This window comes from Ranitomeya variabilis, chromosome 5 (assembly GCF_051348905.1).
Source record: "Ranitomeya variabilis isolate aRanVar5 chromosome 5, aRanVar5.hap1, whole genome shotgun sequence".
NCBI classification, from domain to species: domain Eukaryota; kingdom Metazoa; phylum Chordata; class Amphibia; order Anura; family Dendrobatidae; genus Ranitomeya; species Ranitomeya variabilis.
The window spans coordinates 63,391,447-63,417,776 of record NC_135236.1 but is presented as its reverse complement, the minus strand read 5'-3'; the positions used below and the strand labels follow the sequence as shown (position 1 = coordinate 63,417,776).

Sequence of the window (26,330 nt, the reverse complement as noted above, 5' to 3'; positions counted from 1 at the left end):
GGGAAGTTGGGCGACTAGGAATTCCTACTTCCAAGGAAGAGCTTATTTAAGTCATGGTGAGATCCATTTGACCACTGGCCCTCCCGCACTGCTTCAAGGTGTCGACAGTGTAAGGGCTCAGGGAAGACATCATTTTTGCCCATTATAGCCAGACCAGCTCACTTTCTCCTTCTGCTCCAGGCATAAACCATCAATACATTGCTGTGGGAAGCGAGGATTCTCCTCCACACTGGGAGCAGCTAAGACTCTGTCATTTGCATACCATGGATGAAGCCTCCTGAGAGACCAGCAAAAATTGCCAATGCTGACTATATTTCAAGTCATCATGGCGGGGTATTGGGAAAAGTTTTCAATTAGCAATAATCACGCCTCGGTTAGACCTCATGGGCTACGATATTGCCACTGCTCAAAGTTGAAGGAAGTTGGGCGACTAGGAATTCCCGCTTCCAAGGAAGAGCTTATTTAAGTCATGGTGAGATCCATTTGACCACTGGCCCTCCCGCACTGCTTCAAGGTGTCGACAGTGTAAGGGCTCAGGGAAGACATCATTTTTGCCCATTACAGCCAGACCAGCTCACTTTCTCCTTCTGCTCCAGGCATAAACCATCAATACATTGCTGTGGGAAGCGAGGATTCTCCTCCACACTGGGAGGAGCTAAGAATCTGTCATTTGCATACCATGGATGAAGCCTCCTGAGAGACCAGCAAAAATTGCCAATGCTGACTATATTTCAAGTCATCACGGCAGGGTATTGGGAAAAGTTTTCAATTAGCAATAATCACGCCTCGGTTAGACCTCATGGGCTACGATATTGCCACTGCGCAAAGTTGAAGGAAGTTGGGCGACTAGGAATTCCCGCTTCCAAGGAAGAGCTTATTTAAGTCATGGTGAGATCCATTTGACCACTGGCCCTCCCGCACTGCTTCAAGGTGTCGACAGTGTAAGGGCTCAGGGAAGACATCATTTTTGCCCATTACAGCCAGACCAGCTCACTTTCTCCTTCTGCTCCAGGCATAAACCATCAATACATTGCTGTGGGAAGCGAGGATTCTCCTCCACACTGGGAGGAGCTAAGACTCTGTCATTTGCATACCATGGATGAAGCCTCCTGAGAGACCAGCAAAAATTGCCAATGCTGACTATATTTCAAGTCATCATGGCGGGGTATTGGGAAACGTTTTCAATTAGCAATAATCACGCCTCGGTTAGACCTCATGGGCTACGATATTGCCACTGCGCAAAGTTGAGGGAAGTTGGGCGTCTAGGAATTCCTACTTCTAAGGAAGAGCTTATTTAAGTCATGGTGAGATCCATTTGACCACTGGCCCTCCCGCACTGCTTCAAGGTGTCGACAGTGTAAGGGCTCAGGGAAGACATCATTTTTGCCCATTATAGCCAGACCAGCTCACTTTCTCCTTCTGCTCCAGGCATAAACCATCAATACATTGCTGTGGGAAGCGAGGATTCTCCTCCACACTGGGAGGAGCTAAGACTCTGTCATTTGCATACCATGGATGAAGCCTCCTGAGAGACCAGCAAAAATTGCCAATGCTGACTATATTTCAAGTCATCATGGCGGGGTATTGGGAAAAGTTTTCAATTAGCAATAATCACGCCTCGGTTAGACCTCATGGGCTACGATATTGCCACTGCTCAAAGTTGAAGGAAGTTGGGCGACTAGGAATTCCCGCTTCCAAGGAAGAGCTTATTTAAGTCATGGTGAGATCCATTTGACCACTGGCCCTCCCGCACTGCTTCAAGGTGTCGACAGTGTAAGGGCTCAGGGAAGACATCATTTTTGCCCATTACAGCCAGACCAGCTCACTTTCTCCTTCTGCTCCAGGCATAAACCATCAATACATTGCTGTGGGAAGCGAGGATTCTCCTCCACACTGGGAGGAGCTAAGAATCTGTCATTTGCATACCATGGATGAAGCCTCCTGAGAGACCAGCAAAAATTGCCAATGCTGACTATATTTCAAGTCATCATGGCAGGGTATTGGGAAAAGTTTTCAATTAGCAATAATCACGCCTCGGTTAGACCTCATGGGCTACGATATTGCCACTGCTCAAAGTTGAAGGAAGTTGGGCGACTAGGAATTCCCGCTTCCAAGGAAGAGCTTATTTAAGTCATGGTGAGATCCATTTGACCACTGGCCCTCCCGCACTGCTTCAAGGTGTCGACAGTGTAAGGGCTCAGGGAAGACATCATTTTTGCCCATTACAGCCAGACCAGCTCACTTTCTCCTTCTGCTCCAGGCATAAACCATCAATACATTGCTGTGGGAAGCGAGGATTCTCCTCCACACTGGGAGGAGCTAAGACTCTGTCATTTGCATACCATGGATGAAGCCTCCTGAGAGACCAGCAAAAATTGCCAATGCTGACTATATTTCAAGTCATCATGGCGGGGTATTGGGAAAAGTTTTCAATTAGCAATAATCACGCCTCGGTTAGACCTCATGGGCTACGATATTGCCACTGCGCAAAATTGAAGGATGGCGACTAGGAATTCCCGCTTCCAAGGAAGAGCTTATTTAAGTCATGGTGAGATCCATTTGACCACTGGCCCTCCCGCACTGCTTCAAGGTGTCGACAGTGTAAGGGCTCAGGGAAGACATCTTTTTTGCCCATTACAGCCAGACCAGCTCACTTTCTCCTTCTGCTCCAGGCATAAACCATCAATACATTGCTGTGGGAAGCGAGGATTCTCCTCCACACTGGGAGGAGCTAAGACTCTGTCATTTGCATACCATGGATGAAGCCTCCTGAGAGACCAGCAAAAATTGCCAATGCTGACTATATTTCAAGTCATCATGGCGGGGTATTGGGAAAAGTTTTCAATTAGCAATAATCACGCCTCGGTTAGACCTCATGGGCTACGATATTGCCACTGCGCAAAGTTGAAGGAAGTTGGGCGACTAGGAATTCCCACTTCCAAGGAAGAGCTTATTTAAGTCATGGTGAGATCCATTTGACCACTGGCCCTCCCGCACTGCTTCAAGGTGTCGACAGTGTAAGGGCTCAGGGAAGACATCATTTTTGCCCATTATAACCAGACCAGCTCACTTTCTCCTTCTGCTCCAGGCATAAACCATCAATACATTGCTGTGGGAAGCGAGGATTCTCCTCCACACTGGGAGGAGCTAAGACTCTGTCATTTGCATACCATGGATGAAGCCTCCTGAGAGACCAGCAAAAATTGCCAATGCTGACTATATTTCAAGTCATCATGGCGGGGTATTGGGAAAAGTTTTCAATTAGCAATAATCACGCCTCGGTTAGACCTCATGGGCTACGATATTGCCACTGCGCAAAGTTGAAGGAAGTTGGGCGACTAGGAATTCCCGCTTCCAAGGAAGAGCTTATTTAAGTCATGGTGAGATCCATTTGACCACTGGCCCTCCCGCACTGCTTCAAGGTGTCGACAGTGTAAGGGCTCAGGGAAGACATCATTTTTGCCCATTATAGCCAGACCAGCTCACTTTCTCCTTCTGCTCCAGGCATAAACCATCAATACATTGCTGTGGGAGGCGAGGATTCTCCTCCACACTGGGAGGAGCTAAGACTCTGTCATTTGCATACCATGGATGAAGCCTCCTGAGAGACCAGCAAAAATTGCCAATGCTAACAATATTTCAAGTCATCATGGCGGGGTATTGGGAAAAGTTTTCAATTAGCAATAATCACGCCTCGGTTAGACCTCATGGGCTACGATATTGCCACTGCGCAAAGTTGAAGGAAGTTGGGCGACTAGGAATTCCCGCTTCCAAGGAAGAGCTTATTTAAGTCATGGTGAGATCCATTTGACCACTGGCCCTCCCGCACTGCTTCAAGGTGTCGACAGTGTAAGGGCTCAGGGAAGACATCATTTTTGCCCATTATAGCCAGACCAGCTCACTTTCTCCTTCTGCTCCAGGCATAAACCATCAATACATTGCTGTGGGAAGCGAGGATTCTCCTCCACACTGGGAGGAGCTAAGAATCTGTCATTTGCATACCATGGATGAAGCCTCCTGAGAGACCAGCAAAAATTGCCAAACGCTGACTATATTTCAAGTCATCATGGCGGGGTATTGGGAAAAGTTTTCAATTAGCAATAATCACGCCTCGGTTAGACCTCATGGGCTACGATATTGCCACTGCACAAAGTTGAAGGAATTTGGGTGACTAGGAATTCCCGCTTCCAAGGAAGAGCTTATTTAAGTCATGGTGAGATCCATTTGACCACTGGCCCTCCCGCACTGCTTCAAGGTGTCGACAGTGTAAGGGCTCAGGGAAGACATCTTTTTTGCCCATTACAGCCAGACCAGCTCACTTTCTCCTTCTGCTCCAGGCATAAACCATCAATACATTGCTGTGGGAAGCGAGGATTCTCCTCCACACTGGGAGGAGCTAAGACTCTGTCATTTGCATACCATGGATGAAGCCTCCTGAGAGACCAGCAAAAATTGCCAATGCTGACTATATTTCAAGTCATCATGGCGGGGTATTGGGAAAAGTTTTCAATTAGCAATAATCACGCCTCGGTTAGACCTCATGGGCTACGATATTGCCACTGCGCAAAGTTGAAGGAAGTTGGGCGACTAGGAATTCCCACTTCCAAGGAAGAGCTTATTTAAGTCATGGTGAGATCCATTTGACCACTGGCCCTCCCGCACTGCTTCAAGGTGTCGACAGTGTAAGGGCTCAGGGAAGACATCATTTTTGCCCATTATAACCAGACCAGCTCACTTTCTCCTTCTGCTCCAGGCATAAACCATCAATACATTGCTGTGGGAAGCGAGGATTCTCCTCCACACTGGGAGGAGCTAAGACTCTGTCATTTGCATACCATGGATGAAGCCTCCTGAGAGACCAGCAAAAATTGCCAATGCTGACTATATTTCAAGTCATCATGGCGGGGTATTGGGAAAAGTTTTCAATTAGCAATAATCACGCCTCGGTTAGACCTCATGGGCTACGATATTGCCACTGCGCAAAGTTGAAGGAAGTTGGGCGACTAGGAATTCCCGCTTCCAAGGAAGAGCTTATTTAAGTCATGGTGAGATCCATTTGACCACTGGCCCTCCCGCACTGCTTCAAGGTGTCGACAGTGTAAGGGCTCAGGGAAGACATCATTTTTGCCCATTATAGCCAGACCAGCTCACTTTCTCCTTCTGCTCCAGGCATAAACCATCAATACATTGCTGTGGGAGGCGAGGATTCTCCTCCACACTGGGAGGAGCTAAGACTCTGTCATTTGCATACCATGGATGAAGCCTCCTGAGAGACCAGCAAAAATTGCCAATGCTAACAATATTTCAAGTCATCATGGCGGGGTATTGGGAAAAGTTTTCAATTAGCAATAATCACGCCTCGGTTAGACCTCATGGGCTACGATATTGCCACTGCGCAAAGTTGAAGGAAGTTGGGCGACTAGGAATTCCCGCTTCCAAGGAAGAGCTTATTTAAGTCATGGTGAGATCCATTTGACCACTGGCCCTCCCGCACTGCTTCAAGGTGTCGACAGTGTAAGGGCTCAGGGAAGACATCATTTTTGCCCATTATAGCCAGACCAGCTCACTTTCTCCTTCTGCTCCAGGCATAAACCATCAATACATTGCTGTGGGAAGCGAGGATTCTCCTCCACACTGGGAGGAGCTAAGAATCTGTCATTTGCATACCATGGATGAAGCCTCCTGAGAGACCAGCAAAAATTGCCAAACGCTGACTATATTTCAAGTCATCATGGCGGGGTATTGGGAAAAGTTTTCAATTAGCAATAATCACGCCTCGGTTAGACCTCATGGGCTACGATATTGCCACTGCACAAAGTTGAAGGAATTTGGGTGACTAGGAATTCCCGCTTCCAAGGAAGAGCTTATTTAAGTCATGGTGAGATCCATTTGACCACTGGCCCTCCCGCACTGCTTCAAGGTGTCGACAGTGTAAGGGCTCAGGGAAGACATCATTTTTGCCCATTACAGCCAGACCAGCTCACTTTCTCCTTCTGCTCCAGGCATAAACCATCAATACATTGCTGTGGGAAGCGAGAATTCTCCTCCACACTGGGAGGAGCTAAGACTCTGTCATTTGCATACCATGGATGAAGCCTCCTGAGAGACCAGCAAAAATTGCCAATGCTGACTATATTTCAAGTCATCATGGCGGGGTATTGGGAAACGTTTTCAATTAGCAATATTCACGCCTCGGTTAGACCTCATGGGCTACGATATTGCCACTGCGCAAAGTTGAAGGAAGTTGGGCGACTAGGAATTCCCGCTTCCAAGGAAGAGCTTATTTAAGTCATGGTGAGATCCATTTGACCACTGGCCCTCCCGCACTGCTTCAAGGTGTCGACAGTGTAAGGGCTCAGGGAAGACATCATTTTTGCCCATTATAGCCAGACCAGCTCACTTTCTCCTTCTGCTCCAGGCATAAACCATCAATACATTGCTGTGGGAAGCGAGGATTCTCCTCCACACTGGGAGGAGCTAAGACTCTGTCATTTGCATACCATGGATGAAGCCTCCTGAGAGACCAGCAAAAATTGCCAATGCTGACTATATTTCAAGTCATCATGGCGGGGTATTGGGAAAAGTTTTCAATTAGCAATAATCACACCTCGGTTAGACCTCATGGGCTACGATATTGCCACTGCGCAAAGTTGAAGGAAGTTGGGCGACAAGGAATTCCCACTTCCAAGGAAGAGCTTATTTAAGTCATGGTGAGATCCATTTGACCACTGGCCCTCCCGCACTGCTTCAAGGTGTCGACAGTGTAAGGGCTCAGGGAAGACATCATTTTTGCCCATTATAGCCAGACCAGCTCACTTTCTCTTTCTCCTTCTGCTCCAGGCATAAACCATCAATACATTGCTGTGGGAAGCGAGGATTCTCCTCCACACTGGGAGGAGCTAAGACTCTGTCATTTGCATACCATGGATGAAGCCTCCTGAGAGACCAGCTAAAATTGCCAATTCTGACTATATTTCAAGTCATCATGGCGGGGTATTGGGAAAAGTTTTCAATTAGCAATAATCACGCCTCGGATAGACCTCATGGGCTACGATATTGACACTGCGCAAAGTTGAAGGAAGTTGGGCGACTAGGAATTCCCGCTTCCAAGGAAGAGCTTATTTAAGTCATGGTGAGATCCATTTGACCACTGGCCCTCCTGCACTGCTTCAAGGTGTCGACAGTGTAAGGGCTCAGGGAAGACATCATTTTTGCCCATTATAGCCAGACCAGCTCACTTTCTCCTTCTGCTCCAGGCATAAACCATCAATACATTGCTGTGGGAAGCGAGGATTCTCCTCCACACTGGGAGGAGCTAAGACTCTGTCATTTGCATACCATGGATGAAGCCTCCTGAGAGACCAGCAAAAATTGCCAATGCTGACTATATTTCAAGTCATCATGGCGGGGTATTGGGAAAAGTTTTCAATTAGCAATAATCACACCTCGGTTAGACCTCATGGGCTACGATATTGCCACTGCGCAAAGTTGAAGGAAGTTGGGCGACTAGGAATTCCCACTTCCAAGGAAGAGCTTATTTAAGTCATGGTGAGATCCATTTGACCACTGGCCCTCCCGCACTGCTTCAAGGTGTCGACAGTGTAAGGGCTCAGGGAAGACATCATTTTTGCCCATTATAGCCAGACCAGCTCACTTTCTCCTTCTGCTCCAGGCATAAACCATCAATACATTGCTGTGGGAGGCGAGGATTCTCCTCCACACTGGGAGGAGCTAAGACTCTGTCATTTGCATACCATGGATGAAGCCTCCTGAGAGACCAGCAAAAATTGCCAATGCTAACAATATTTCAAGTCATCATGGCGGGGTATTGGGAAAAGTTTTCAATTAGCAATAATCACGCCTCGGTTAGACCTCATGGGCTACGATATTGCCACTGCGCAAAGTTGAAGGAAGTTGGGCGACTAGGAATTCCCGCTTCCAAGGAAGAGCTTATTTAAGTCATGGTGAGATCCATTTGACCACTGGCCCTCCCGCACTGCTTTAAGGTGTCGACAGTAGTGTTGAGCGATACCGTCCGATACTTGAAAGTATCGGTATCGGAAAGTATCGGCCGATACCGGCAAAGTATCGGATCCAATCCGATACCGATACCCGATACCAATACAAGTCAATGGGACTCAAGTATCGGACGGTATTCCTGATGGTTCCCAGGGTCTGAAGGAGAGGAAACTCTCCTTCAGGCCCTGGGATCCATATTAATGTGTAAAAGAAAGAATTAAAATAAAAAATATTGCTATACTCACCTCTCCGACGCAGCCTGGACCTCAGCGAGGGAACCGGCAGCGTTGTTTGTTTAAAATTCGCGCTTTTACTTGGTTACGTGAAGTCCCGGCTTCTGATTGGTCAGGGCGGCCATGTTGCCGGGACGCGGACCAATCACAGCAAGCCGTGACGAAATTACGTCACGGCTTGCTGTGATTGGTCCGCGTCCCGGCAACATGGCCGCCATTCACCAATCACAAGCCGGGACGTCACGGGAGGCTGGACACGCGCCCATTTTAAAAAGCGCGCGTGTCCAGCCTCCCGTGACGTCCCGGCTTGTGATTGGTTGCGCCGCGGTCAACCAATCACAAGCCGGGAGGCTGGACACGCGCGCATTTTAAAATTTTAAAATGCGCGCGTGTCCAGCCTCCCGGCTTGTGATTGGTTGATCGCGGCGCAACCAATCACAAGCCGGGACGTCACGGGAGGCTGGACACGCGCCCATTTTAAAATGCGCGCGTGTCCAGCCTCCTGTGACGACACGGCTTGTGATTGGTTGCGTCTCCCATGTGACTGCGACGCAACCAATCACAAAGCCGGGACGTAATTTTAAAATCCTTAAGGACCTGAAATTACGTCACGGCTTGCTGTGATTGGTTGCGTCGCCCATGTGACTGCGACGCAACCAATCACAACGCCGGAACGTAATTTTAAAATCCTGAAGGACCTGAAATTACGTCACGGCTTGCTGTGATTGGTTGCGTCCCGGTCACATGGGCGGCACGCAACCAATCACAAGCCGGGACTCACGTAAATGAAAGAAAAGCGCGAATTTTAAACAAAGAACGCTGCCGCTTCCCTCGGTAAGGTGCAGGCTGCGTCGGAGAGGTGAGTATAGCAATATTTTTTATTTTAATTCTCTCTTTTACACATTTTTACATTAATGTTGTTTCGATACCGATACCCGATATCACAAAAATATCGGATCTCGGTATCGGAATTCCGATACAGCAAGTATCGGCCGATACCCGATACTTGCAGTATCGGAATGCTCAACACTAGTCGACAGTGTAAGGGCTCAGGGAAGACATCATTTTTGCCCATTACAGCCAGACCAGCTCACTTTCTCCTTTTGCTCCAGGCATAAACCATCAATACATTGCTGTGGGAAGCGAGGATTCTCCTCCACACTGGGAGGAGCTAAGACTCTGTCATTTGCATACCATGGATGAAGCCTCCTGAGAGACCAGCAAAAATTGCCAATTCTGACTATATTTCAAGTCATCATGGCGGGGTATTGGGAAAAGTTTTCAATTAGCAATAATCACGCCTCGGTTAGACCTCATGGGCTACGATATTGCCACTGCGCAAAGTTGAAGGAAAATGGGCGACTAGGAATTCCCGCTTCCAAGGAAGAGCTTATTTAAGTCATGGTGAGATCCATTTGACCACTGGCCCTCCCGCACTGCTTCAAGGTGTCGACAGTGTAAGGGCTCAGGGAAGACATCATTTTTGCCCATTATAGCCAGACCAGCTCACTTTCTCCTTCTGCTCCAGGCATAAACCATCAATACATTGCTGTGGGAAGCGAGGATTCTCCTCCACACTGGTAGGAGCTAAGACTCTGTCATTTGCATACCATGGATGAAGCCTCCTGAGAGACCAGCAAAAATTGCCAATGCTGACTATATTTCAAGTCATCATGGCGGGGTATTGGGAAAAGTTTTCAATTAGCAATAATCACGCCTCGGTTAGACCTCATGGGCTACGATATTGCCACTGCGCAAAGTTGAAGGAAGTTGGGCGACTAGGAATTCCCACTTCCAAGGAGATCCATTTGACCACTGGCCCTCCCGCACTGCTTCAAGGTGTCGACAGTGTAAGGGCTCAGGGAAGACATCATTTTTGCCCATTACAGCCAGACCAGCTCACTTTCTCCTTCTGCTCCAGGCATAAACCATCAATACATTGCTGTGGGAAGCGAGGATTCTCCTCCACACTGGGAGGAGCTAAGACTCTGTCATTTGCATACCATGGATGAAGCCTCCTGAGAGACCAGCAAAAATTGCCAATGCTGACTATATTTCAAGTCATCATGGCGGGGTATTGGGAAAAGTTTTCAATTAGCAATAATCACGCCTCGGTTAGACCTCATGGGCTACGATATTGCCACTGCGCAAAGTTGAAGGAAGTTGGGCGACTAGGAATTCCCGCTCGACAGACATCATTTTTGCCCATTACAGCCAGACCAGCTCACTTTCTCCTTCTGCTCCAGGCATAAACCATCAATACATTGCTGTGGGAAGCGAGGATTCTCCTCCACACTGGGAGGAGCTAAGACTCTGTCATTTGCATACCATGGATGAAGCCTCCTGAGAGACCAGCAAAAATTGCCAATGCTGACTATATTTCAAGTCATCACGGCGGGGTATTGGGAAAAGTTTTCAATTAGCAATAATCACGCCTCGGTTAGACCTCATGGGCTACGATATTGCCACTGCGCAAAGTTGAAGGAAGTTGGGCGACTAGGAATTCCCGCTTCCAAGGAAGAGCTTATTTAAGTCATGGTGAGATCCATTTGACCACTGGCCCTCCCGCACTGCTTTAAGGTGTCGACAGTAGTGTTGAGCGATACCGTCCGATACTTGAAAGTATCGGTATCGGAAAGTATCGGCCGATACCGGCAAAGTATCGGATCCAATCCGATACCGATACCCGATACCAATACAAGTCAATGGGACTCAAGTATCGGACGGTATTCCTGATGGTTCCCAGGGTCTGAAGGAGAGGAAACTCTCCTTCAGGCCCTGGGATCCATATTAATGTGTAAAAGAAAGAATTAAAATAAAAAATATTGCTATACTCACCTCTCCGACGCAGCCTGGACCTCAGCGAGGGAACCGGCAGCGTTGTTTGTTTAAAATTCGCGCTTTTACTTGGTTACGTGAAGTCCCGGCTTCTGATTGGTCAGGGCGGCCATGTTGCCGGGACGCGGACCAATCACAGTAAGCCGTGACGAAATTACGTCACGGCTTGCTGTGATTGGTCCGCGTCCCGGCAACATGGCCGCCATTCACCAATCACAAGCCGGGAAGTCACGGGAGGCTGGACACGCGCCCATTTTAAAAAGCACGCGTGTCCAGCCTCCCGTGACGTCCCGGCTTGTGATTGGTTGCGCCGCGATCAACCAATCACAAGCCGGGAGGCTGGACACGCGCGCATTTTAAAATTTTAAAATGGGCGCGTGTCCAGCCTCCCGTGACGTCCCGGCTTGTGATTGGTTGCGCCGCGGTCAACCAATCACAAGCCGGGAGGCTGGACACGCGCGCATTTTAAAATTTTAAAATGCGCGCGTGTCCAGCCTCCCGGCTTGTGATTGGTTGATCGCGGCGCAACCAATCACAAGCCGGGACGTCACGGGAGGCTGGACACGCGCCCATTTTAAAATGCGCGCGTGTCCAGCCTCCCGTGACGTCACGGCTTGTGATTGGTTGCGTCTCCCATGTGACTGCGACGCAACCAATCACAAAGCCGGGACGTAATTTTAAAATCCTTAAGGACCTGAAATTACGTCACGGCTTGCTGTGATTGGTTGCGTCGCCCATGTGACTGCGACGCAACCAATCACAACGCCGGAACGTAATTTTAAAATCCTGAAGGACCTGAAATTACGTCACGGCTTGCTGTGATTGGTTGCGTCCCGGTCACATGGGCGGCACGCAACCAATCACAAGCCGGGACTCACGTAAATGAAAGAAAAGCGCGAATTTTAAACAAAGAACGCTGCCGCTTCCCTCGGTAAGGTGCAGGCTGCGTCGGAGAGGTGAGTATAGCAATATTTTTTATTTTAATTCTCTCTTTTACACATTTTTACATTAATGTTGTTTCGATACCGATACCCGATATCACAAAAATATCGGATCTCGGTATCGGAATTCCGATACAGCAAGTATTGGCCGATACCCGATACTTGCAGTATCGGAATGCTCAACACTAGTCGACAGTGTAAGGGCTCAGGGAAGACATCATTTTTGCCCATTACAGCCAGACCAGCTCACTTTCTCCTTCTGCTCCAGGCATAAACCATCAATACATTGCTGTGGGAAGCGAGGATTCTCCTCCACACTGGGAGGAGCTAAGACTCTGTCATTTGCATACCATGGATGAAGCCTCCTGAGAGACCAGCAAAAATTGCCAATGCTGACTATATTTCAAGTCATCATGGCGGGGTATTGGGAAAAGTTTTCAATTAGCAATAATCACGCCTCGGTTAGACCTCATGGGCTACGATATTGCCACTGCGCAAAGTTGAAGGAAGTTGGGCGACTAGGAATTCCCGCTCGACAGACATCATTTTTGCCCATTACAGCCAGACCAGCTCACTTTCTCCTTCTGCTCCAGGCATAAACCATCAATACATTGCTGTGGGAAGCGAGGATTCTCCTCCACACTGGGAGGAGCTAAGACTCTGTCATTTGCATACCATGGATGAAGCCTCCTGAGAGACCAGCAAAAATTGCCAATGCTGACTATATTTCAAGTCATCATGGCGGGGTATTGGGAAAAGTTTTCAATCAGCAATAATCACGCCTCGGTAAGGCTAAGTTCACACTAGCGTTGTGCGCCGCTGCGTCGACGACGCAACGCACAACGCACGCAAAAACACGGCAAAACGCACGCAAAAACGCTGCGTTTTGCGACGCATGCGTCGGTTTTTGCCGAAAATCGGACGCAAGAAAAATGCAACTTGTTGCGTTTTCTTGGTCCGACGCTTGCGGCAAAAAAGACGCATGTGTGGCACAACGCAACAATAAAAAACGCATGCGTCCCCCATGTTAAGTATAGGGGGCGCATGACGCATGCGTCGCCGCTGCGTCGCCGACGCAAACCCAACGCACATTAGCTTAACGCTAATGTGAACGTAGCCTTAGACCTCATGGGCTACGATATTGCCACTGCGCAAAGTTGAAGGAATTTGGGCGACTAGGAATTCCCGCTTCCAAGGAAGAGCTTATTTAAGTCATGGTGAGATCCATTTGACCACTGGCCCTCCCGCACTGCTTCAAGGTGTCGACAGTGTAAGGGCTCAGGGAAGACATCATTTTTGCCCATTACAGCCAGACCAGCTCACTTTCTCCTTCTGCTCCAGGCATAAACCATCAATACATTGCTGTGGGAAGCGAGGATTCTCCTCCACACTGGGAGGAGCTAAGACTCTGTCATTTGCATACCATGGATGAAGCCTCCTGAGAGACCAGCAAAAATTGCCAATGCTGACTATATTTCAAGTCATCATGGCGGGGTATTGGGAAAAGTTTTCAATTAGCAATAATCACGCCTCGGTTAGACCTCATGGGCTACGATATTGCCACTGCGCAAAGTTGAAGGAAGTTGGGCGACTAGGAATTCCCGCTTCCAAGGAGATCCATTTGACCACTGGCCCTCCCGCACTGCTTCAAGGTGTCGACAGTGTAAGGGCTCAGGGAAGACATCATTTTTGCCCATTACAGCCAGACCAGCTCACTTTCTCCTTCTGCTCCAGGCATAAACCATCAATACATTGCTGTGGGAAGTGAGGATTCTCCTCCACACTGGGAGGAGCTAAGACTCTGTCATTTGCATACCATGGATGAAGCCTCCTGAGAGACCAGCAAAAATTGCCAATGCTGACTATATTTCAAGTCATCATGGCGGGGTATTGGGAAAAGTTTTCAATTAGCAATAATCACGCCTCGGTTAGACCTCATGGGCTACGATATTGCCACTGCGCAAAGTTGAAGGAAGTTGGGCGACTAGGAATTCCCGCTTCCAAGGAAGAGCTTATTTAAGTCATGGTGAGATCCATTTGACCACTGGCCCTCCCGCACTGCTTTAAGGTGTCGACAGTAGTGTTGAGCGATACCGTCCGATACTTGAAAGTATCGGTATCGGAAAGTATCGGCCGATACCGGCAAAGTATCGGATCCAATCCGATACCGATACCCGATACCAATACAAGTCAATGGGACTCAAGTATCGGACGGTATTCCTGATGGTTCCCAGGGTCTGAAGGAGAGGAAACTCTCCTTCAGGCCCTGGGATCCATATTAATGTGTAAAAGAAAGAATTAAAATAAAAAATATTGCTATACTCACCTCTCCGACGCAGCCTGGACCTCAGCGAGGGAACCGGCAGCGTTGTTTGTTTAAAATTCGCGCTTTTACTTGGTTACGTGAAGTCCCGGCTTCTGATTGGTCAGGGCGGCCATGTTGCCGGGACGCGGACCAATCACAGCAAGCCGTGACGAAATTACGTCACGGCTTGCTGTGATTGGTCCGCGTCCCGGCAACATGGCCGCCATTCACCAATCACAAGCCGGGACGTCACGGGAGGCTGGACACGCGCCCATTTTAAAAAGCGCGCGTGTCCAGCCTCCCGTGACGTCCCGGCTTGTGATTGGTTGCGCCGCGGTCAACCAATCACAAGCCGGGAGGCTGGACACGCGCGCATTTTAAAATTTTAAAATGCGCGCGTGTCCAGCCTCCCGGCTTGTGATTGGTTGATCGCGGCGCAACCAATCACAAGCCGGGACGTCACGGGAGGCTGGACACGCGCCCATTTTAAAATGCGCGCGTGTCCAGCCTCCTGTGACGACACGGCTTGTGATTGGTTGCGTCTCCCATGTGACTGCGACGCAACCAATCACAAAGCCGGGACGTAATTTTAAAATCCTTAAGGACCTGAAATTACGTCACGGCTTGCTGTGATTGGTTGCGTCGCCCATGTGACTGCGACGCAACCAATCACAACGCCGGAACGTAATTTTAAAATCCTGAAGGACCTGAAATTACGTCACGGCTTGCTGTGATTGGTTGCGTCCCGGTCACATGGGCGGCACGCAACCAATCACAAGCCGGGACTCACGTAAATGAAAGAAAAGCGCAAATTTTAAACAAAGAACGCTGCCGCTTCCCTCGGTAAGGTGCAGGCTGCGTCGGAGAGGTGAGTATAGCAATATTTTTTATTTTAATTCTCTCTTTTACACATTTTTACATTAATGTTGTTTCGATACCGATACCCGATATCACAAAAATATCGGATCTCGGTATCGGAATTCCGATACAGCAAGTATCGGCCGATACCCGATACTTGCAGTATCGGAATGCTCAACACTAGTCGACAGTGTAAGGGCTCAGGGAAGACATCATTTTTGCCCATTACAGCCAGACCAGCTCACTTTCTCCTTTTGCTCCAGGCATAAACCATCAATACATTGCTGTGGGAAGCGAGGATTCTCCTCCACACTGGGAGGAGCTAAGACTCTGTCATTTGCATACCATGGATGAAGCCTCCTGAGAGACCAGCAAAAATTGCCAATTCTGACTATATTTCAAGTCATCATGGCGGGGTATTGGGAAAAGTTTTCAATTAGCAATAATCACGCCTCGGTTAGACCTCATGGGCTACGATATTGCCACTGCGCAAAGTTGAAGGAAAATGGGCGACTAGGAATTCCCGCTTCCAAGGAAGAGCTTATTTAAGTCATGGTGAGATCCATTTGACCACTGGCCCTCCCGCACTGCTTCAAGGTGTCGACAGTGTAAGGGCTCAGGGAAGACATCATTTTTGCCCATTATAGCCAGACCAGCTCACTTTCTCCTTCTGCTCCAGGCATAAACCATCAATACATTGCTGTGGGAAACGAGGATTCTCCTCCACACTGGTAGGAGCTAAGACTCTGTCATTTGCATACCATGGATGAAGCCTCCTGAGAGACCAGCAAAAATTGCCAATGCTGACTATATTTCAAGTCATCATGGCGGGGTATTGGGAAAAGTTTTCAATTAGCAATAATCACGCCTCGGTTAGACCTCATGGGCTACGATATTGCCACTGCGCAAAGTTGAAGGAAGTTGGGCGACTAGGAATTCCCACTTCCAAGGAGATCCATTTGACCACTGGCCCTCCCGCACTGCTTCAAGGTGTCGACAGTGTAAGGGCTCAGGGAAGACATCATTTTTGCCCATTACAGCCAGACCAGCTCACTTTCTCCTTCTGCTCCAGGCATAAACCATCAATACATTGCTGTGGGAAGCGAGGATTCTCCTCCACACTGGGAGGAGCTAAGACTCTGTCATTTGCATACCATGGATGAAGCCTCCTGAGAGACCAGCAAAAATTGCCAATGCTGACTATATTTCAAGTCATCATGGCGGGGTATTGGGAAAAGTTTTCAATTAGCAATAATCACGCCTCGGTTAGACCTCATGGGCTACGATATTGCCACTGCGCAAAGTTGAAGGAAGTTGGGCGACTAGGAATTCCCGCTCGACAGACATCATTTTTGCCCATTACAGCCAGACCAGCTCACTTTCTCCTTCTGCTCCAGGCATAAACCATCAATACATTGCTGTGGGAAGCGAGGATTCTCCTCCACACTGGGAGGAGCTAAGACTCTGTCATTTGCATACCATGGATGAAGCCTCCTGAGAGACCAGCAAAAATTGCCAATGCTGACTATATTTCAAGTCATCACGGCGGGGTATTGGGAAAAGTTTTCAATTAGCAATAATCACGCCTCGGTTAGACCTCATGGGCTACGATATTGCCACTGCGCAAAGTTGAAGGAAGTTGGGCGACTAGGAATTCCCGCTTCCAAGGAAGAGCTTATTTAAGTCATGGTGAGATCCATTTGACCACTGGCCCTCCCGCACTGCTTTAAGGTGTCGACAGTAGTGTTGAGCGATACCGTCCGATACTTGAAAGTATCGGTATCGGAAAGTATCGGCCGATACCGGCAAAGTATCGGATCCAATCCGATACCGATACCCGATACCAATACAAGTCAATGGGACTCAAGTATCGGACGGTATTCCTGATGGTTCCCAGGGTCTGAAGGAGAGGAAACTCTCCTTCAGGCCCTGGGATCCATATTAATGTGTAAAAGAAAGAATTAAAATAAAAAATATTGCTATACTCACCTCTCCGACGCAGCCTGGACCTCAGCGAGGGAACCGGCAGCGTTGTTTGTTTAAAATTCGCGCTTTTACTTGGTTACGTGAAGTCCCGGCTTCTGATTGGTCAGGGCGGCCATGTTGCCGGGACGCGGACCAATCACAGTAAGCCGTGACGAAATTACGTCACGGCTTGCTGTGATTGGTCCGCGTCCCGGCAACATGGCCGCCATTCACCAATCACAAGCCGGGAAGTCACGGGAGGCTGGACACGCGCCCATTTTAAAAAGCACGCGTGTCCAGCCTCCCGTGACGTCCCGGCTTGTGATTGGTTGCGCCGCGATCAACCAATCACAAGCCGGGAGGCTGGACACGCGCGCATTTTAAAATTTTAAAATGGGCGCGTGTCCAGCCTCCCGTGACGTCCCGGCTTGTGATTGGTTGCGCCGCGGTCAACCAATCACAAGCCGGGAGGCTGGACACGCGCGCATTTTAAAATTTTAAAATGCACGCGTGTCCAGCCTCCCGGCTTGTGATTGGTTGATCGCGGCGCAACCAATCACAAGCCGGGACGTCACGGGAGGCTGGACACGCGCCCATTTTAAAATGCGCGCGTGTCCAGCCTCCCGTGACGTCACGGCTTGTGATTGGTTGCGTCTCCCATGTGACTGCGACGCAACCAATCACAAAGCCGGGACGTAATTTTAAAATCCTTAAGGACCTGAAATTACGTCACGGCTTGCTGTGATTGGTTGCGTCGCCCATGTGACTGCGACGCAACCAATCACAACGCCGGAACGTAATTTTAAAATCCTGAAGGACCTGAAATTACGTCACGGCTTGCTGTGATTGGTTGCGTCCCGGTCACATGGGCGGCACGCAACCAATCACAAGCCGGGACTCACGTAAATGAAAGAAAAGCGCGAATTTTAAACAAAGAACGCTGCCGCTTCCCTCGGTAAGGTGCAGGCTGCGTCGGAGAGGTGAGTATAGCAATATTTTTTATTTTAATTCTCTCTTTTACACATTTTTACATTAATGTTGTTTCGATACCGATACCCGATATCACAAAAATATCGGATCTCGGTATCGGAATTCCGATACAGCAAGTATCGGCCGATACCCGATACTTGCAGTATCGGAATGCTCAACACTAGTCGACAGTGTAAGGGCTCAGGGAAGACATCATTTTTGCCCATTACAGCCAGACCAGCTCACTTTCTCCTTCTGCTCCAGGCATAAACCATCAATACATTGCTGTGGGAAGCGAGGATTCTCCTCCACACTGGGAGAAGCTAAGACTCTGTCATTTGCATACCATGGATGAAGCCTCCTGAGAGACCAGCAAAAATTGCCAATGCTGACTATATTTCAAGTCATCATGGCGGGGTATTGGGAAAAGTTTTCAATTAGCAATAATCACGCCTCGGTTAGACTTCATGGGCTACGATATTGCCACTGCGCAAAGTTGAAGGAAGTTGGGCGACTAGGAATTCCCGCTTCCAAGGAAGAGCTTATTTAAGTCATGGTGAGATCCATTTGACCACTGGCCCTCCCGCACTGCTTCAAGGTGTCGACAGTGTAAGGGCTCAGGGAAGACATCATTTTTGCCCATTATAGCCAGACTAGCTCACTTTCTCCTTCTGCTCCAGGCATAAACCATCAATACATTGCTGTGGGAAGCGAGGATTCTCCTCCACACTGGGAGAAGCTAAGACTCTGTCATTTGCATACCATGGATGAAGCCTCCTGAGAGACCAGCAAAAATTGCCAATGCTGACTATATTTCAAGTCATCATGGCGGGGTATTGGGAAAAGTTTTCAATTAGCAATAATCACACCTCGGTTAGACCTCGTGGGCTACGATATTGCCACTGCGCAAAGTTGAAGGAAGTTGGCGACTAGGAATTCCCACTTCCAAGGAAGAGCTTATTTAAGTCATGGTGAGATCCATTTGACCACTGGCCCTCCCGCACTGCTTCAAGGTGTCGACAGTGTAAGGGCTCAGGGAAGACATCATTTTTGCCCATTATAGCCAGACCAGCTCACTTTCTCCTTCTGCTCCAGGCATAAACCATCAATACATTGCTGTGGGAAGCGAGGATTCTCCTCCACACTGGGAGGAGCTAAGACTCTGTCATTTGCATACCATGGATGAAGCCTCCTGAGAGACCAGCAAAAATTGCCAATGCTGACTATTAGGGTTGAGCGAAATGGGTCGTTCATTTTCAAAAGTCGCCGACTTTTGGCTAAGTCGGCGTCTCATGAAACCCGATCCGACCCCTGTGCTTGTCGGCCATGCGGTACGCGACTTTCGTGCCAAAGTCGCGTTTCAATGACGCGAAAAGCGCCATTTCTCAGCCAATGAAGGTGAACGCAGAGTGTGGGCAGCGTGATGACATAGGTCCTGGTCCCCACCATCTTAGAGAAGGGCATTGCAGTGATTGGCTTGCTGTCTGCGGCGTCACAGGGACTATAAAGGGGCGTTCCCGCCGAGCGCCATCTCACTGCTGCTGATCTGAGCTTAGGGAGAGGTTGCTGCCGCTTCGTCAGAAGCAGGGATAGCGTTAGGCAGGGTCCACTAACCACCAAACCGCTTGTGCTGTAGCGATTTCCACTGTCCAACACCACCTTCGGTGTGCAGGGACACTGGAAGCTACATTTTTTTTTTTTCTCTCAGCGCTGTAGCTCATTGGGCTGCCCTAGAAGGCTCCGTGATAGCTGTATTGCTGTGTGTACGCCACTGTGGAAACCAACTGCTTTTTTCAAAGCACATATCCTCTTGTTCCTTCCTTTCTGCACAGCTATCTTTTTTGTTTGTCCACACTTTTTATTTAATTTGTGCATCAGTCCACTCCTATTGCTGCCTGCCATACCTGGCTGAGATTACTGCAGGGAGATAGTAATTGTAGGACAGTCCCTGTTTTTTTTTTTTTTTTGTGGGAGATTAAGATTTGCATTTCTGCTAGAGTGCCATCCGTGTGTGTGCCATCCCTGTGTGCGCCATCTCTCACTCAGTGGGCCATAGAAAGCCTATTTATTTTTTTGCTTGATTTGGGTTCTAAAATCTACCTGAAAAAAAAAACACTACATCCATCAGTGGGAGATTAATACTGTCCTCAGGGCTTGTGTGCCACTCCTGATCCTGACTCCTGTGAGCGCCATCTCTCACTCTGTGGGCCATAGAAAGCCTATTTATTTTTTTGCTTGATTTGGGTTCTAAAATCTACCTGAAAAAAAAACACTACATCAATCAGTGGGAGATTAATATTGTCCTCAGGGCTTGTGTGCCACTCCTGATCCTGACTCCTGTGAGCGCCATCTCTCACTCTGTGGGCCATAGAAAGCCTATTTATTTTTTTGCTTGATTTGGGTTCTAAAATCTACCTGAAAAAAAAAACACTACATCCATCAGTGGGAGATTAATACTGTCCTCAGGGCTTGTGTGCCACTCCTGATCCTGACTCCTGTGCGCGCCATCTCTCACTCAGTGGGCCATAGAAAGCCTATTTATTTTTTTGCTTGATTTGGGTTCTAAAATCTACCTGAAAAAAAAACACTACATCCATCAGTGGGAGATTAATACTGTCCTCAGGGCTTGTGTGCCACTCCTGATCCTGACTCCTGTGCGCGCCATCTCTCACTCAGTGGGCCATAGAAAGCCTATTTATTTTTTTGCTTGATTTGGGTTCTAAAATCTACCTGAAAAAAAAACACTACATCAATCAGTGGGAGATTAATATTGTCCTCAGGGCTTGTGTGCCACTCCTGATCCTGACTCCTGTGCGCGCCATCTCTCACTCAGTGGGCCGTAGAAAGCCTATTTATTTTTTTACTTGATTTGGGTTCTAAAATCTACCTGAAAAAAAAAACACTACATCCATCAGTGGGAGATTAATACTGTCCTCAGGGCTTGTGTGCCACTCCTGATCCTGACTCCTGTGCGCGCCATCTCTCAGTCAGTGGGCCATAGAAAGCCTATTTCTTTTTTTGCTTGATTTGGGTTCTAAAATCTACCTGAAAAAAAAAAAAAAACTACATCCATCAGTGGGAGATTAATACTGTCCTCAGGGCTTGTGTGCCACTCCTGATCCTGACTCCTGTGAGCGCCATCTCTCACTCTGTGGGCCATAGAAAGCCTATTTATTTTTTTGCTTGATTTGGGTTCTAAAATCTACCTGAAAAAAAAAAACACTACATCCATCAGTGGGAGATTAATACTGTCCTCAGGGCTTGTGTGCCACTCCTGATCCTGACTCCTGTGCGCGCCATCTCTCACTCAGTGGGCCATAGAAAGCCTATTTATTTTTTTGCTTGATTTGGGTTCTAAAATCTACCTGAAAAAAAAAAACTACATCCATCAGTGGGAGATTAATACTGTCCTCAGGGCTTGTGTGCCACTCCTGATCCTGACTCCTGTGCGCGCCATCTCTCACTCAGTGGGCCATAGAAAGCCTATTTATTTTTTTGCTTGATTTGGGTTCTAAAATCTACCTGAAAAAAAAAAAAAAACTACATCCATCAGTGGGAGATTAATACTGTCCTCAGGGCTTGTGTGCCACTCCTGATCCTGACTCCTGTGCGCGCCATCTCTCACTCAGTGGGCCATAGAAAGCCTATTTATTTTTTTGCTTGATTTGGGTTCTAAAATCTACCTGAAAAAAAAAAAAAACTACATCCATCAGTGGGAGATTAATACTGTCCTCAGGGCTTGTGTGCCACTCCTGATCCTGACTCCTGTGCGCGCCATCTCTCACTCAGTGGGCCATAGAAAGCCTATTTATTTTTTTGCTTGATTTGGGTTCTAAAATCTACCTGAAAAAAAAAACACTACATCCATCAGTAGGAGATTAATACTGTCCTCAGGGCTTGTGTGCCACTCCTGATCCTGACTCCTGTGCGCGCCATCTCTCACTCAGTGGGCCATAGAAAGCCTATTTATTTTTTTGCTTGATTTGGGTTCTAAAATCTACCTGAAAAAAAAAAAAAAACTACATCCATCAGTGGGAGATTAATACTGTCCTCAGGGCTTGTGTGCCACTCCTGATCCTGACTCCTGTGCGCGCCATCTCTCACTCAGTGGGCCATAGAAAGCCTATTTATTTTTTTGCTTGATTTGGGTTCTAAAATCTACCTGAAAAAAAAACCACTACATCCATCAGTGGGAGATTAATACTGTCCTCAGGGCTTGTGTGCCACTCCTGATCCTGACTCCTGTGTGTGCCATCTCTCACTCAGTGGGCACTGGGCCATAGAAAGCTTTTTTTTTTTTATTATTATTTGGTTTCTAAATTGTCCCTGAAAAAAACAATTTATCTTATTTGGTTTCTAAAGTCTCCCTGAGGGAAAAAAAAAAAAAAAAAGTGGGAGATTAATATTGACATTTGTGCTTGAGTGACAGTCCTGTGTGTGTGGCATCTCTGTGATTTTGTGCCACAGAAAACAGAGTGTGTAACATTGTGCCTGATTTTCCTTGTGGTCTCACCAACCTGTTAAGGGATATTGAAATCATACTGAAGTTATAGCTTACCGTGTAAGTTGTTTGACAGCAACAAATAAAGTTACTTTGGTTAAGTTTTTAAAACAATGAGGAAGTCTGGTGCAAGAGGTCGTGGCCGTGGGCGTTCATTGTCAGCTGGTAATGATGGTAGTGGTAGTGGAGCATCAGGTGGTCGTGGGGATAAAAATATTCCACGTAAGTCTGGAGCTGTGGAGCCAGTTTCGTCGTCTGGCTACACAAGGCCTCGAACGCTCTCTTTTCTGGGAGTAGGAAAACCGCTTTTAAAGGCGGAGCAGCAACAGCAAGTTTTGGCTTACATTGCAGACTCAGCCTCTAGCTCTTTTGCCTCCTCTTCTGAAACTGGTAAATGTAAAAGCAGCGCGTCGCTTGTGGATGTCCACGGTCAGGGACAAGTCGCTTCCTTGTCCTCTTCAGCAAAAACTACAACAAGAGAGAAGGATGCAGCAGGCGACACAACGGGTTACTCCATGGAGCTCTTTACACATACCGTCCCTGGCTTACAAAGTGAAACACTTAACAGGCCATGCCCATTACAAGTTGATTCTGACATGGAGTGCACTGATGCACAGCCACAGCCAGAGTACTATGCTGCTCCTTTGACTCAGAACACCACATTGCGCTCTCAGGGTACTGATCCACAATCAGACCCTGATGAGACTATGTTGCCCCGCCACGAACGCTATACCACCGAACGACACAGTGACACAGACGAAGTTGCACACGAGCTCGAAGAGGAGTTAATAGATGACCCAGTTATTGACCCCGATTGGCAGCCATTGGGGGAACAGGGTGCAGGCGGCAGTAGTTCAGAAGCGGAGGTGGAGGAGGGGCCGCAGCAGGCATCAACATCGCAACAGGTTCCATCTGCCGGGCCCGTATCTGGCCCAAAACGCGTGTCAAAGCCAAAACCTGTTGGAGGACAGCGTGGCCATCCGGTTAAAGCTCAGTCTGCAATACCTGAAAAGGGATCCGATGCTAGGAAGAGTGCAGTCTGGCATTTTTTTAAACAACATCCAATTGATCAGCGCAAAGTCATCTGTCAAAAATGTTCAACTAGCTTAAGCAGAGGTCAGAATCTGAAATGTCTCAATACTAGTTGCATGCATAGACACTTAACCACCATGCATTTTCAAGCCTGGACTAACTACCAAACGTCCCTTAAGGTTGTAGCACCCTCGGCCAATGAAGCTAGTCAGCAACGCAACATCCCTTCCGTCACTGTAAGGCCACCATTTTCCGCACCACCAGCAGTATCTGTGCAGGTTTCTTTGCCAGCCAAAAGCACTCAGGGTCAGGGAATCACCAGTTTTGTAGGAGGAAATATTGCATCTAGGTCACCGGCGGAAACAATACCATCTCCAACCGTCTCGCAGTCTGCCATGTCCACCGGCACACCCGCAAGTTCCACGATCTCCATCTCTCCAGTTCAGCTCACACTACATGAGACTCTGGTTAGAAAAAGGAAGTACTTATCCTCGCATCCGCGTACACAGGGTTTTAACGCCCACATAGCTAGACTAATATCGTTAGAGATGATGCCCTACCGGTTAGTTGAAAGTGAAGCTTTCAAAGCCCTGATGGAGTACGCTGAACCACGATACGAGCTACCCAGTCGACACTTTTTTTCCAGAAAAGCCATCCCGGCCCTGCACCAGCATGTTAAACAGCGCATCGTCCATGCACTCAGGCAATCTGTGAGTACAAAGGTGCACCTGACTACAGATGCATGGACCAGTAGGCATGGCCAGGGACGTTATGTGTCCATCACGGCACACTGGGTGAATGTGGTGGATGCAGGGTCCTCAGGGGACATCAATTTCGGGACAGTTGTGCCTAGCCCACGGTCTAGGAAACAGTTGGCTGTAGGCGTTCGCACCACCTCCTCCTCCTCCTCCTCCTCGTCCTCCTGCAGAAGCTACAGCTCTTCCACAGACCACAGTCGGCCAACCACTCCATCGGCAGATGACACTGTTGCACACCAGTTGTCCCATTATGGGCCAGCTACTGCCAAGCGTCAGCAGGCTGTATTGGCTATGAAGTGTTTGGGCGACAACAGACACACCGCGGAAGTTCTGTCCGAGTTCTTGCAACAAGAAACGCAGTCGTGGCTGGGCACAGTAGATCTTGAGGCAGGCAAGGTAGTGAGTGATAACGGAAGGAATTTCACGGCTGCCATTTCCCTTTCCCAACTGAAACACATTCCTTGCCTGGCTCACACCTTAAACCTGGTGGTGCAGTGCTTATTGAAAACTTATCCTGGGTTCTCCGACCTGCTCCTCAAAGTGCGTGGACTTTGCTCACATATCCGACGTTCGCCTGTACACTCCAGCCGTATGCAGACCTATCAGCGGTCTTTGAACCTTCCCCAGCATCGCCTAATCATAGACGTTGCAACAAGGTGGAACTCAACACTGCACATGCTTCAGAGACTGTGCCAACAGAGGCGGGCTGTTATGTTTTTGTGGGAGGATACACATACACGGGCAGGCAGTAGGATGGCAGACATGGAGTTGTCTGGTGTGCAGTGGTCCAAGATACAAGACATGTGTCAAGTCCTTCAGTGTTTTGAGGAATGCACACGGCTGGTTAGTGCAGACAACGCCGTAATAAGCATGAGCATCCCCCTAATGCATCTGTGATGCAAAGTTTGACGCACATAAAGGAGCAGGCGTCTGCACCAGAGGAAGAGGAAAGCCTTGATGACAGTCAGCCATTGTCTGGTCAGGGCAGTGTACAGGACGAGGTAGCGGGCGAAGAGGAGGTGGAGGACGAGGAGGATGATGGGGATGAGTATATTTTTAATGCGGAAGCTTTCCCGGGGGCACTGGAAATTGGTTGCGTGGCAAGGCCGGGTTCTGGTTTTTTGAGGGACACAAGTGACGTAGATTTGCCTGAAACTGCCCCTCAACCAATCACAACCGGAGATTTGACAACTGGAACTTTGGCCCACATGGCGGATTATGCCTTACGTATCCTAAAAAGGGACACACGCATAACGAAAATGATGAACGATGACGATTACTGGTTGGCCTGCCTCCTTGATCCACGCTATAAAGGCAAACTGCAAAATATTATGCCACATGAGAACTTGGAACTAATATTAGCAACCAAACAATCAACTCTTGTTGACCGTTTGCTTCAGGCATTCCCAGCACACAGCGCACGTGATCGTTATCACACGAGCTCCAGGGGGCAGCAGATTAGTAGTGTTAGGGGTGCACACATCAGAAGTGGTGTTGGACAAAGGGGTTTTCTGACCAGGTTGTGGAGTGATTTTGCTATGACCTCAGACAGGACAGGTACTGCTGCATCAATTGAAAGTGACAGGAGGCAACATTTGTCCAGTATGGTTACTAACTATTTTTCATCCCTTATCGATGTTCTCCCTCAACCGTCATTCCCATTTGATTACTGGGCCTCAAAATTAGACACCTGGCCAGAATTGGCAGAATATGCATTGCAGGAGCTTGCTTGCCCGGCAGCAAGTGTCCTATCAGAAAGAGTATTCAGTGCTGCAGGTTCAATATTAACCGAAAAAAGGACTCGTCTGGCTACCCAAAATGTTGACGATCTAACATTCATTAAAATGAACCACAACTGGATTTCAAAATCTTTTGCCCCGCCTTGCCCGGCCGACACCTAGCTTTCCTATG

The 26,330-nt window shown here is 48.3% G+C and overlaps 33 non-coding genes across 33 annotated transcripts; all 33 read right to left on the bottom strand.

Annotated features, from left to right (window-relative positions):
- Nucleotides 1–273: 273 nt before the first annotated feature.
- LOC143777607 (U4 spliceosomal RNA) lies at nt 274–414 on the bottom strand. Its single transcript, XR_013216328.1, has one exon. It is a non-coding gene; the product is annotated as a U4 spliceosomal RNA (small nuclear RNA).
- A 275-nt stretch (nt 415–689) lies between these two features.
- LOC143777738 (U4 spliceosomal RNA) lies at nt 690–830 on the bottom strand. Its single transcript, XR_013216442.1, has one exon. It is a non-coding gene; the product is annotated as a U4 spliceosomal RNA (small nuclear RNA).
- A 275-nt stretch (nt 831–1,105) lies between these two features.
- LOC143777716 (U4 spliceosomal RNA) lies at nt 1,106–1,246 on the bottom strand. The gene has a single exon (XR_013216423.1). It is a non-coding gene; the product is annotated as a U4 spliceosomal RNA (small nuclear RNA).
- Nucleotides 1,247–1,521: 275 nt separating this feature from the next.
- Nucleotides 1,522–1,662, bottom strand: LOC143777606 (U4 spliceosomal RNA). Its single transcript, XR_013216327.1, has one exon. It is a non-coding gene; the product is annotated as a U4 spliceosomal RNA (small nuclear RNA).
- Nucleotides 1,663–1,937: 275 nt separating this feature from the next.
- LOC143777722 (U4 spliceosomal RNA) lies at nt 1,938–2,078 on the bottom strand. Its single transcript, XR_013216428.1, has one exon. It is a non-coding gene; the product is annotated as a U4 spliceosomal RNA (small nuclear RNA).
- A 275-nt stretch (nt 2,079–2,353) lies between these two features.
- LOC143777641 (U4 spliceosomal RNA) lies at nt 2,354–2,494 on the bottom strand. The gene has a single exon (XR_013216358.1). It is a non-coding gene; the product is annotated as a U4 spliceosomal RNA (small nuclear RNA).
- A 271-nt stretch (nt 2,495–2,765) lies between these two features.
- On the bottom strand, nt 2,766–2,906 carry LOC143777471 (U4 spliceosomal RNA). Its single transcript, XR_013216203.1, has one exon. It is a non-coding gene; the product is annotated as a U4 spliceosomal RNA (small nuclear RNA).
- A 275-nt stretch (nt 2,907–3,181) lies between these two features.
- LOC143777470 (U4 spliceosomal RNA) lies at nt 3,182–3,322 on the bottom strand. The gene has a single exon (XR_013216202.1). It is a non-coding gene; the product is annotated as a U4 spliceosomal RNA (small nuclear RNA).
- Nucleotides 3,323–3,597: 275 nt separating this feature from the next.
- On the bottom strand, nt 3,598–3,738 carry LOC143777687 (U4 spliceosomal RNA). The gene has a single exon (XR_013216398.1). It is a non-coding gene; the product is annotated as a U4 spliceosomal RNA (small nuclear RNA).
- Nucleotides 3,739–4,013: 275 nt separating this feature from the next.
- LOC143777764 (U4 spliceosomal RNA) lies at nt 4,014–4,155 on the bottom strand. Its single transcript, XR_013216465.1, has one exon. It is a non-coding gene; the product is annotated as a U4 spliceosomal RNA (small nuclear RNA).
- Nucleotides 4,156–4,430: 275 nt separating this feature from the next.
- Nucleotides 4,431–4,571, bottom strand: LOC143777468 (U4 spliceosomal RNA). Its single transcript, XR_013216201.1, has one exon. It is a non-coding gene; the product is annotated as a U4 spliceosomal RNA (small nuclear RNA).
- Nucleotides 4,572–4,846: 275 nt separating this feature from the next.
- On the bottom strand, nt 4,847–4,987 carry LOC143777467 (U4 spliceosomal RNA). The gene has a single exon (XR_013216200.1). It is a non-coding gene; the product is annotated as a U4 spliceosomal RNA (small nuclear RNA).
- A 275-nt stretch (nt 4,988–5,262) lies between these two features.
- Nucleotides 5,263–5,403, bottom strand: LOC143777686 (U4 spliceosomal RNA). Its single transcript, XR_013216397.1, has one exon. It is a non-coding gene; the product is annotated as a U4 spliceosomal RNA (small nuclear RNA).
- Nucleotides 5,404–5,678: 275 nt separating this feature from the next.
- Nucleotides 5,679–5,820, bottom strand: LOC143777763 (U4 spliceosomal RNA). The gene has a single exon (XR_013216464.1). It is a non-coding gene; the product is annotated as a U4 spliceosomal RNA (small nuclear RNA).
- Nucleotides 5,821–6,095: 275 nt separating this feature from the next.
- Nucleotides 6,096–6,236, bottom strand: LOC143777200 (U4 spliceosomal RNA). The gene has a single exon (XR_013216012.1). It is a non-coding gene; the product is annotated as a U4 spliceosomal RNA (small nuclear RNA).
- A 275-nt stretch (nt 6,237–6,511) lies between these two features.
- Nucleotides 6,512–6,652, bottom strand: LOC143777661 (U4 spliceosomal RNA). The gene has a single exon (XR_013216374.1). It is a non-coding gene; the product is annotated as a U4 spliceosomal RNA (small nuclear RNA).
- Nucleotides 6,653–6,933: 281 nt separating this feature from the next.
- Nucleotides 6,934–7,074, bottom strand: LOC143777228 (U4 spliceosomal RNA). The gene has a single exon (XR_013216036.1). It is a non-coding gene; the product is annotated as a U4 spliceosomal RNA (small nuclear RNA).
- A 275-nt stretch (nt 7,075–7,349) lies between these two features.
- LOC143777660 (U4 spliceosomal RNA) lies at nt 7,350–7,490 on the bottom strand. The gene has a single exon (XR_013216373.1). It is a non-coding gene; the product is annotated as a U4 spliceosomal RNA (small nuclear RNA).
- Nucleotides 7,491–7,765: 275 nt separating this feature from the next.
- LOC143777685 (U4 spliceosomal RNA) lies at nt 7,766–7,906 on the bottom strand. The gene has a single exon (XR_013216395.1). It is a non-coding gene; the product is annotated as a U4 spliceosomal RNA (small nuclear RNA).
- A 1,551-nt stretch (nt 7,907–9,457) lies between these two features.
- Nucleotides 9,458–9,598, bottom strand: LOC143777689 (U4 spliceosomal RNA). The gene has a single exon (XR_013216400.1). It is a non-coding gene; the product is annotated as a U4 spliceosomal RNA (small nuclear RNA).
- A 275-nt stretch (nt 9,599–9,873) lies between these two features.
- Nucleotides 9,874–10,014, bottom strand: LOC143777466 (U4 spliceosomal RNA). Its single transcript, XR_013216199.1, has one exon. It is a non-coding gene; the product is annotated as a U4 spliceosomal RNA (small nuclear RNA).
- A 252-nt stretch (nt 10,015–10,266) lies between these two features.
- On the bottom strand, nt 10,267–10,407 carry LOC143777465 (U4 spliceosomal RNA). Its single transcript, XR_013216198.1, has one exon. It is a non-coding gene; the product is annotated as a U4 spliceosomal RNA (small nuclear RNA).
- A 184-nt stretch (nt 10,408–10,591) lies between these two features.
- Nucleotides 10,592–10,732, bottom strand: LOC143777610 (U4 spliceosomal RNA). The gene has a single exon (XR_013216330.1). It is a non-coding gene; the product is annotated as a U4 spliceosomal RNA (small nuclear RNA).
- A 1,660-nt stretch (nt 10,733–12,392) lies between these two features.
- Nucleotides 12,393–12,533, bottom strand: LOC143777464 (U4 spliceosomal RNA). Its single transcript, XR_013216197.1, has one exon. It is a non-coding gene; the product is annotated as a U4 spliceosomal RNA (small nuclear RNA).
- Nucleotides 12,534–12,717: 184 nt separating this feature from the next.
- Nucleotides 12,718–12,863, bottom strand: LOC143777253 (U4 spliceosomal RNA). The gene has a single exon (XR_013216050.1). It is a non-coding gene; the product is annotated as a U4 spliceosomal RNA (small nuclear RNA).
- Nucleotides 12,864–13,465: 602 nt separating this feature from the next.
- LOC143777463 (U4 spliceosomal RNA) lies at nt 13,466–13,606 on the bottom strand. The gene has a single exon (XR_013216196.1). It is a non-coding gene; the product is annotated as a U4 spliceosomal RNA (small nuclear RNA).
- A 252-nt stretch (nt 13,607–13,858) lies between these two features.
- LOC143777462 (U4 spliceosomal RNA) lies at nt 13,859–13,999 on the bottom strand. The gene has a single exon (XR_013216195.1). It is a non-coding gene; the product is annotated as a U4 spliceosomal RNA (small nuclear RNA).
- Nucleotides 14,000–15,550: 1,551 nt separating this feature from the next.
- On the bottom strand, nt 15,551–15,691 carry LOC143777688 (U4 spliceosomal RNA). Its single transcript, XR_013216399.1, has one exon. It is a non-coding gene; the product is annotated as a U4 spliceosomal RNA (small nuclear RNA).
- A 275-nt stretch (nt 15,692–15,966) lies between these two features.
- On the bottom strand, nt 15,967–16,107 carry LOC143777461 (U4 spliceosomal RNA). Its single transcript, XR_013216194.1, has one exon. It is a non-coding gene; the product is annotated as a U4 spliceosomal RNA (small nuclear RNA).
- Nucleotides 16,108–16,359: 252 nt separating this feature from the next.
- LOC143777460 (U4 spliceosomal RNA) lies at nt 16,360–16,500 on the bottom strand. Its single transcript, XR_013216193.1, has one exon. It is a non-coding gene; the product is annotated as a U4 spliceosomal RNA (small nuclear RNA).
- A 184-nt stretch (nt 16,501–16,684) lies between these two features.
- Nucleotides 16,685–16,825, bottom strand: LOC143777608 (U4 spliceosomal RNA). Its single transcript, XR_013216329.1, has one exon. It is a non-coding gene; the product is annotated as a U4 spliceosomal RNA (small nuclear RNA).
- Nucleotides 16,826–18,485: 1,660 nt separating this feature from the next.
- On the bottom strand, nt 18,486–18,626 carry LOC143777746 (U4 spliceosomal RNA). The gene has a single exon (XR_013216450.1). It is a non-coding gene; the product is annotated as a U4 spliceosomal RNA (small nuclear RNA).
- A 275-nt stretch (nt 18,627–18,901) lies between these two features.
- LOC143777774 (U4 spliceosomal RNA) lies at nt 18,902–19,042 on the bottom strand. Its single transcript, XR_013216473.1, has one exon. It is a non-coding gene; the product is annotated as a U4 spliceosomal RNA (small nuclear RNA).
- Nucleotides 19,043–26,330: the final 7,288 nt, after the last annotated feature.